This window comes from Anoplophora glabripennis, unplaced genomic scaffold (assembly GCF_000390285.2).
Source record: "Anoplophora glabripennis isolate ALB-LARVAE unplaced genomic scaffold, Agla_2.0 scaffold1621, whole genome shotgun sequence".
Lineage (NCBI taxonomy): Eukaryota > Metazoa > Arthropoda > Insecta > Coleoptera > Cerambycidae > Anoplophora > Anoplophora glabripennis.
Window position 1 is genome coordinate 34,272 of NW_019417701.1, and position 8,168 is coordinate 42,439.

Below are 8,168 nucleotides of genomic sequence, written 5' to 3' on the forward strand. Positions count from 1 at the left end.
GCACATCGATAGAATCTATAATCGTCTAGAGACCGAGTTACACTGAATGTCAATCTATATTCTATCTCTGTCTTTTGCACTTGGTAGGGAATAGGGAAATGCTTTTTTAGTGGGTGTAAACGGACTTGATATACCAGTCCTGAGAAACGTCATAGCATAAGCGTAGACGAGGGGTCTAATTCCATGGCTATAATAAATTTATAAATTGGAAAAACACAACTGGGACGTTTTAAAATGCTGTAATAATTAAAATGGATCAAAGTGCCGGTTATAGCAAACCGTAAAAAATATTAGATGTTATGTTTTATTATCTTTTTTCAATATTTTCTATATCTTGTTGCATTTTACGCAGACACGCCAATAGATTTTCGTTCCCGGCACGCTTCATCCCCCTTACTAGTCCAAAAGCTAGCGATTAGTCACTATATAATTTCGACCGCAGAGTATAGAATTATTTACTATCTGGCTTAACTGTTTTGTTGTTTCTTCTTCAAAGTGACATATACTAATACATAGTGGTAAATCGAGGTTCCGGGTTTTCAGCAATTTCTGTCTTAATTTATCACATCTTATTCCACTGACTATTTTGTCTCTAATTAACGAGTCTGTGAGATTACCAAATCCACAGTCTCTAGCTTTTGTTTTCAACTCTGACGAAATCATCAATAGATTGTTCTTCGATTTGTCTTGTAGAAAAGAAAATGTGTCTCAGATAAGTTTCATTTTTAAACGGAACATAGTGATTGGAAAATGCATCCAGTATCATTTCAACTGTTAAAACATCCTCTAATTGTTGTGGCTGGCCATCTCCATTGGCTTCTACTTCGAATTCAAAAGTGTTGTAAACGTTTAAAGCTTCTTCACCCATTATATGCAGTAGAATTGCTTGCTGCTTATTTAATGATTTTCCTTCTATGTCGGCTGCCACCCAATAAATTTCTATGGCTTGCCGCCATTTCTCCCAGGCTTCTGCCGGATTCTTGCCAGGCTCAAACGGTTTGGTAGGCTTTAATCCACTCATGTTTATTTCGCTTTTACCGCTGCCACCATGTAACGTTTTGTAACATTATTGATAATAAACAGTGAATGTTTTTATGAGTTTATTTATTGCAAACGTAACTGTAATTTCTTAACATACATCTGACATATCTCTGAGTACTTGACTGACTGTAAGGGGGCACCACTCTCTTTTATATTTACAACCTTCCTACATCGAATTTATACCTACATAGAAATATGCTTACGTTTACATACAGGGTAGGAAAGTACCGATGGTCTATCTGAAGTTACGTGAGAGCGATAAAGTAAGCCATAGAAATCCATGCGATAGAGACGAAACATTTTGCGTTAAATTGTTAATAACAATGAAAATTGTTAATCAGTCGAAAAATCCCTACGATATTGCCTACATTATGTTATGTGAACCTCTACAAAATTTCAAGTCAATTTATTAAAAACTTTTTGAATTATGTTTCCGGCCAATTAAAAAAAACTGGTTTCTTGAAAAACGCTTTTAAAGTTTCTGTTGACATTCCACATAAGAAATTTGTTATATGTATACCTTCAGTCATCGATGCATGCACCATATAATTGGCCTTCTGTATTGATATTTTCTTCATGCTCTTTTTTCGGTTTGATTGGAGACTGAACCTTGCCTCTATAATAGTTAATCATCGCACGCGTTCTCAGTACTTACATTAAGCACTTCTGCAGTGCACTGCGAGTGGTTGCGCTCCACCTCGAAAAAACTCGGGTTCCTGACTTTTCCCCCACCTAAAACTTTTTTCCAATATTCTTCACATAATAAAGCATTGTTTAACCGATTTTTCAAAATTGTAAAGTGGCTTTACCCTTTAATAATACCCAATCTCAAAATGTTTACCTTTTCCTGTGATGGTTTGAAATATAAGATAAGTCAAATTTCACTTTGGCATATTATTTATCTTGAAATTTAGCAATCATGTTCTAATTTGACAGATCTTGTATCTCTTATGATAACCAAGATATAGTGATCACCATAGTGAGTGAATCTAAAAAACCAGATACCTGGTATAATGTGAACCAAAATTTAAATTCATCTATAAATTCTTATTTGTTTAACAATCTAATCTAAAAATTTTAGGTGACACATCATGGAGGGTAAGATATATGGTTGCGGATAAATTTACAGAACTACAGAAAGCAGTAGGACCTGAAATAACAAGAACAGACTTAGTGCCAGCATTTCAAAGTCTTTTAAAAGATACAGAGGCTGAAGTTAGAGCAGCGGCGGCTAATAAGGTCAAGGATTTTTGTCAAAATTTAGATAAAGCACATCAGGAAAATATTATTATGACGAACATACTACCCTGTGTTAAAGAACTAGTTGCTGACCCCAATCAACACGTGAAGTCTGCTTTGGCATCTGTAATAATGGGATTAAGCCCAATTCTGGGTAGGCACAATACAATCGAACATTTACTTCCACTATTTTTGACACAACTTAAAGATGAATGTCCTGAAGTTAGACTGAACATAATTTCTAATTTGGACTGTGTTAATGAGGTTATCGGAATTCAACAGCTGTCTCAATCTCTTCTACCTGCCATTGTGGAGCTGGCGGAGGATTCAAAGTGGAGGGTAAGATCGGCCATTATTGAATACATGCCTTTACTGGCAGGACAACTCGGCAGGGAATTTTTTGACGAGAAACTCAATGCTTTATGTATGACATGGTTGATGGATCACGTGTTCGCCATCAGGGAGGCTGCCACTTTAAACCTCAGAAAACTCGTTGACCAGTTTGGAGCCGAATGGGCAGAAAGCACAATTATCCCTAAAGTCTTGGCTATGTCCAGGGACCAAAACTACTTATACAGAATGACCTGCTTGTTTTGCATCAATGTATTGGCGGAAGCATGCGGGAGTGACATAACCACAAGATTACTTCTGCCGACTGTCCTAAGCATGGCCAACGATAAGGTCGCAAACGTCAGATTTAACGTCGCAAAGACCCTCCAACGAATAGCTCCGCAATTAGACCAAGCTGTAATACAACCTCAAGTTAAACCAGTTTTAGATAAACTAAATGTGGATAATGATGTCGATGTTAAATACTCCGCATCCGAAGCCATCACGGGGATTGCAGGTAAATTCTTTGGAACTGCTTTTCATTTTAATAACAATAATAATCGTCATCTTTATTGAAATATATATTAATATACAGGGTGTCACTTTAAATGAGGGACATATTTATATGGAGGCTACCTTTGGCCTTTAGAAACACTTAGTAGTAGTTTATTTTTTCAAATTCCGTCTTGAAAACTAAATTTTTTTTTAGTAATTTTTATACCCAGCTGTTGGACAAGCTAGTGTGATCTCAAACAACGGCCCGCGATATAACGAGCGTTCAAATAAAAACATGGTCAAGTTGGTTCTGAAAATTTGGACGTAGGGCGTAGCGTATAGCAAATGAACTTAAACGTCATCTGTCAAAGCGCTATATCGCCGCTATCAATTTGAATATTTTCGTTTTAAAAAGCGTTTAAAATGGTGTTTTCTCAAGAACAAAAAGTGTTTATCATTGAGTCCTACTTTAGAAATGGACGCAAGATTGATGGAATATGGAAGTATTCTATTGAGGAATGTTTCATAGAATTTCAAAATCAATTTCCCGGCGTTGTTGAGTACAAAATTTTTCAAAGTGCAGTTCAGCATTGTGTTAATGTTTTTCGTGAAACGGGCAGTGTAACAAGAAAAGAAGGAAGCGGCCGACCGACCTAAAAAGCGGACTGAAGAATTAAAAGAAAATGTCCAACAAATAATGGAAAATGCGCCAAGAACTTCTGTACGTGTTTTATCACAAATGGTGGGAGTATCAGTCGGTACCTGCCACACAGTGTTAAAAAAAGATTTGCGTTTGTTCTCCTTTAATTGTTTGTTATTGTTATCACAATTATTCTTTAAAATAAAGTTATATAGTAATTAACGTTATTGAAACTGACAGCTGCTATACAGCTCGTTGAGAAATGAGGTTAAGTTGGTCGCTATAAGCTACTCCCTACGTCCAATGTGTCAGAGCCAACTTCGACCACGGTTTTATTTGAACGCTCGTTATAATTTTAAACTTTTTCTTTCATTTTCTGATAGTATTTAACCACCTAAATATATCTTAAAAAAATTAGGTCAATAGGATTAATAATAAGTGATATATTTAATTCTGGTAAGACCCTTAAAAAGGCCAACACTGCGAGAGAACAGGTAATGACGTCACGATACCGGCCACTCGGCGATCAAGTCGCGAGCAGTCGGAGAGATGTGTAGATATTTGCCATACTTTTACCTATATTATATACCTATATTTATAAGTGTATAAATAGAGTGTATAAGAGATATACATCAAGTCTTGTTGAAATGCATTTTTCACACAACATGTTTATTATAAACATAGAATGTCTTGGAATATCTAAATACATTTTCGGATTTTTGTCAATGACGTAAATGGTTCGCTTTTCTACATTTTCTTTTGCTTTCCATTTTTGTACAAATGTACCCAACGTACTAGACTCAGTACTTGTGGATGTATGCGACGACGTGTATGTGCGAATAACTTAGAACCACCCTCGTTTTTCTTTGGTTGCCCGTTTAGGGGGTTGTAAAATATTATTATTTAAATAAATTGCTTATACGTCTCTCGCCACGTATTTCGAAATTTTTGTGGACGGGAACTTTGAGATGGGGTAGAAATTTCTTTTCAACATATTTATAACCCCTTAGACGGGCAATCAAAGAAAAACGAGGGTGGTTCTAAGTTGCTTATAGGTCCCTCTCGCTGACGTATTTCGAAATATTTGGAAACGGGTACGTTTAGATGGGGTAGAAATTTTTTTCCGGCGTAAATTTTATAATTCTGCTCTAAATGTTCAAATAATAATATTTAAAACCCTCTAGATGGACAACCAAAGAAAAACGAGAGTGGTTCTTAACTGCTTATAGGTCCCTGTCACCAACGTATTTCGAATTTTTTGTGAACACGAACATTTAGATGGGGTAGAATTTATTTCCGGCATAAAGTTGAAAATTGTGCTCTAAATGTTCAAATAATAATATTTTACAACCCCCTAGACGTGCATCCAAAGAAAAACGAAGGTGGTTTTGAGTTGCATACCGTGGCTGGGGAAACCGTGGATAACATCACACAAACTTTTCATTTTTCGGTAATGAAATAAATATTTTATTCGGAGTCGATCCTGAGGTACTTTTGCAGCCTGGAACTATACAATATTTGTACAATCCTCGGTTTCGACCCATTTAGACATAAAAACAATAATTAACGAAACTGCGAATCGATCCACATATCGTATGTATTAACACAGAATGGGAAGAGAGCGAGCGTGAGCGGAGTGCTCTATTATGACGTCAGGCAATGGTTGCTCAACGTTTTTCCGCGCTCTGTTTTCATTAATTTATTTCACACATTTCTCGTTGAAACAAAAAATTGATTTTTGGCATACTAACTAATTAAAGGGTAAACTTTTGAAATATGCAATAAAAAAATTTTACTGAATGGGCCTATTGCAAATGGTCTATGCGTTGTCAAATCTCATAATTGGTGAATAACCTGATTTTTACAGCATATGACATACTTGAAATCTTAGAGTATTGCTACTAGGGACCTCTCACATAAAGTTTAAAATTTCTAGTTCCAAATTTCTCATTTTCTGAGTTTGTTGCCATTAGCTATCTTAGCAGTCAAAGCTTCTATAATCTCATAAATGTTGCACCAATCTTACAAACATTTTCTTATTCGGTACTCGACGATCTACATGATCCATCTGATATCTTCTGTTTTCTCCAGACAAAAAGTAAGCGCTAACCACTAACCATATCAACTCTTTCTTGATTGGAATACAGGTTTTTTCATAATGCCATACAATATCTTAAAAATTAACACAAAAAAAGTCTACCGTCAGTAAACATTGAAGTACATAACTTTATAAGTTTTTATAAAGCGTTTTATGAACACCTTCTCAAACCGATACTGTTGAAAACTAAAATAAAAATGTAACGAACCTGTTTACCATCCCGTCATATCATACCAGGGGCGAAGTCAATTACAAGAGCCGCCTCTCAAACGTGAAGCTATGGCATTCCAACAACACCGCTGTGGCTAACCTCAATGCCTTTCGGTACCGTTTGTAATATGATGGGATTCTGCTTAAAGGACCCCACAAGTTTCTTATGGAAAATGGCTTTCAGCCGATAGTTTTGAAACTTTGGATTTGAATAGTTCTCAAAGCGTAGATAAAAAGTTATCATAGACACTAAGCTGAGAAAATTATATTTTCCGAGATATAGTCGATGAAAGGTAGGAGTTATAGCACCGCGATGTATAAATTAAAGAAGATTCTTAGCTTGTAAGGTCAAATGAAAAGAAGCCGTGCTATCTGTCCCAAACACATGTTTCTTACGTTATCGGTGTCACTCAATCCGAACCTGCCATCCATTCAGCTGTGCGGATGAGTTTCAATTTCACATCAAGATCAAATGAAGTGGCCCCCTCTTTCGCGCCCTGAAATCTGCCCCTAAGATTAGTCTTTTTTATATCTCAGAACCCTGTTGTATCAGAATCATTAAATTTGATACACAGGGTTTTTATGACATGTGGAATTTGATAGTGCTACGCTTTTTGGCAGGGAACCCCCTTTAGACACTTTTTCGTGGACTCGCTTGTCATTGTAACCAAAAAAATTTGGTCATAAATTTGAATTTATTAAAAATTATTAATTAGCTAGAAAGTCATTGAATTTAGATTTTTGTCTCGATATTTTTTTTCGTGAAAACGTAATGTTTTTGAAGAAAATAACGAATCACGATATGCATTCGATCATATTTTGACATTTTTCTCGAAAACATTGTCGTTTACGAAAAAAGTCTCATAGGACAAAAAAGTTTTTAAAAATGGCTTTCTAACGGACATAATTTTTAAGAAATGTAAATATGCGACCAAATTTGTTTGGCTCCAAAGACAAGGGGGCCCATGAAAAATTATTTTAAGGGGGTTCCCTGTAGAAAAGCGTAGCACCATCAGATTCCACATCATTTTACGAAACGAATATCAAGACAAAAAAGTTTCTAAATGCAATGGCTTTCTAGCTAACTAATAATTTAAAAAAAAATCAAATTTGCGACCAATTTTTTCTGGTTCCAAAGACAAGGGGGCCCACTGTGAGATTCCACATGTCATAAAACCCATGTGTACCAAATTTAGTGATTCTCATACAACAGGGTTCTGAGATATATAAAAAAAGATTATTCTTAGGGGCGGATTTCAGGGGACTCTAACTTTGAAAGAGGGGTCCACTTGGCAAAAATAAAATATACTGGTCCCCTAAATTTGTGTTAAGAGGACTAGAGATCATCTTAAAAAAGTAGTATGGATCCACGCTTCATTATCAAAATATAACCACTTTAATTTTTGTGAGACCTACTAATACTGTTATTAAGACCCCACCCTACACACTTCGACCTCCAAAATAAGATTGACATTCCGTTGACTGAAAATGGGACTTTTTCATTTTAGTTCAACTGCCTTGGTTAATATATAAGCTGTTCTTATACTTCATATAACATAACGAAATTAATAATAAATTTTGTAAATGGATGTATGTTGAAATAATATATTTCGTATAAATTTTTTGCAGCTCTAGGTTGAAAATGAGGATGCAACCCACGCAAGAGCTAACTTTTAAGTGGAATGATTGAAAACTGAAGTTAAATTTATTATACATATTAATATAATTAATCTCATAGATTGTAATATCACCTAACTGTTGTGCTCTATTATTTAAATAAAAACAGATGTGTAAAATAGCATTCTAGTATTAAAATTGTTCAGTAATTTGTCTATGTTATTTTGGTTTTTTTATTTAATAGATTCTTTTAATATGTTGGCCATGTTATAAGTATTGATATTACAAACTTGGAAAAATCTCGAATTTCGTTTTATATGATGAAGTTGTTTTGTATTATATCTTATACTTTATAAAAAATAAAAAAAATAGTATATAATATTACACATATATTTTACCTACAGCAGTTTCTGTATAGTTTTTTAAAATATTTTGTTTTGCATTTTCTGGTAGTAATCAATATGAAGCATTTTTAGAAGTGAAGTACAAAAGCTAATT

At 34.9% G+C, this 8,168-nt stretch overlaps 1 pseudogene; it reads left to right on the plus strand.

Moving 5' to 3' along the window:
- The first annotated feature begins 1,364 nt into the window (after positions 1 to 1,364).
- On the plus strand, positions 1,365 to 8,049 carry LOC108915802 (annotated as a pseudogene).
- The last annotated feature ends 119 nt before the right edge of the window (positions 8,050 to 8,168 follow it).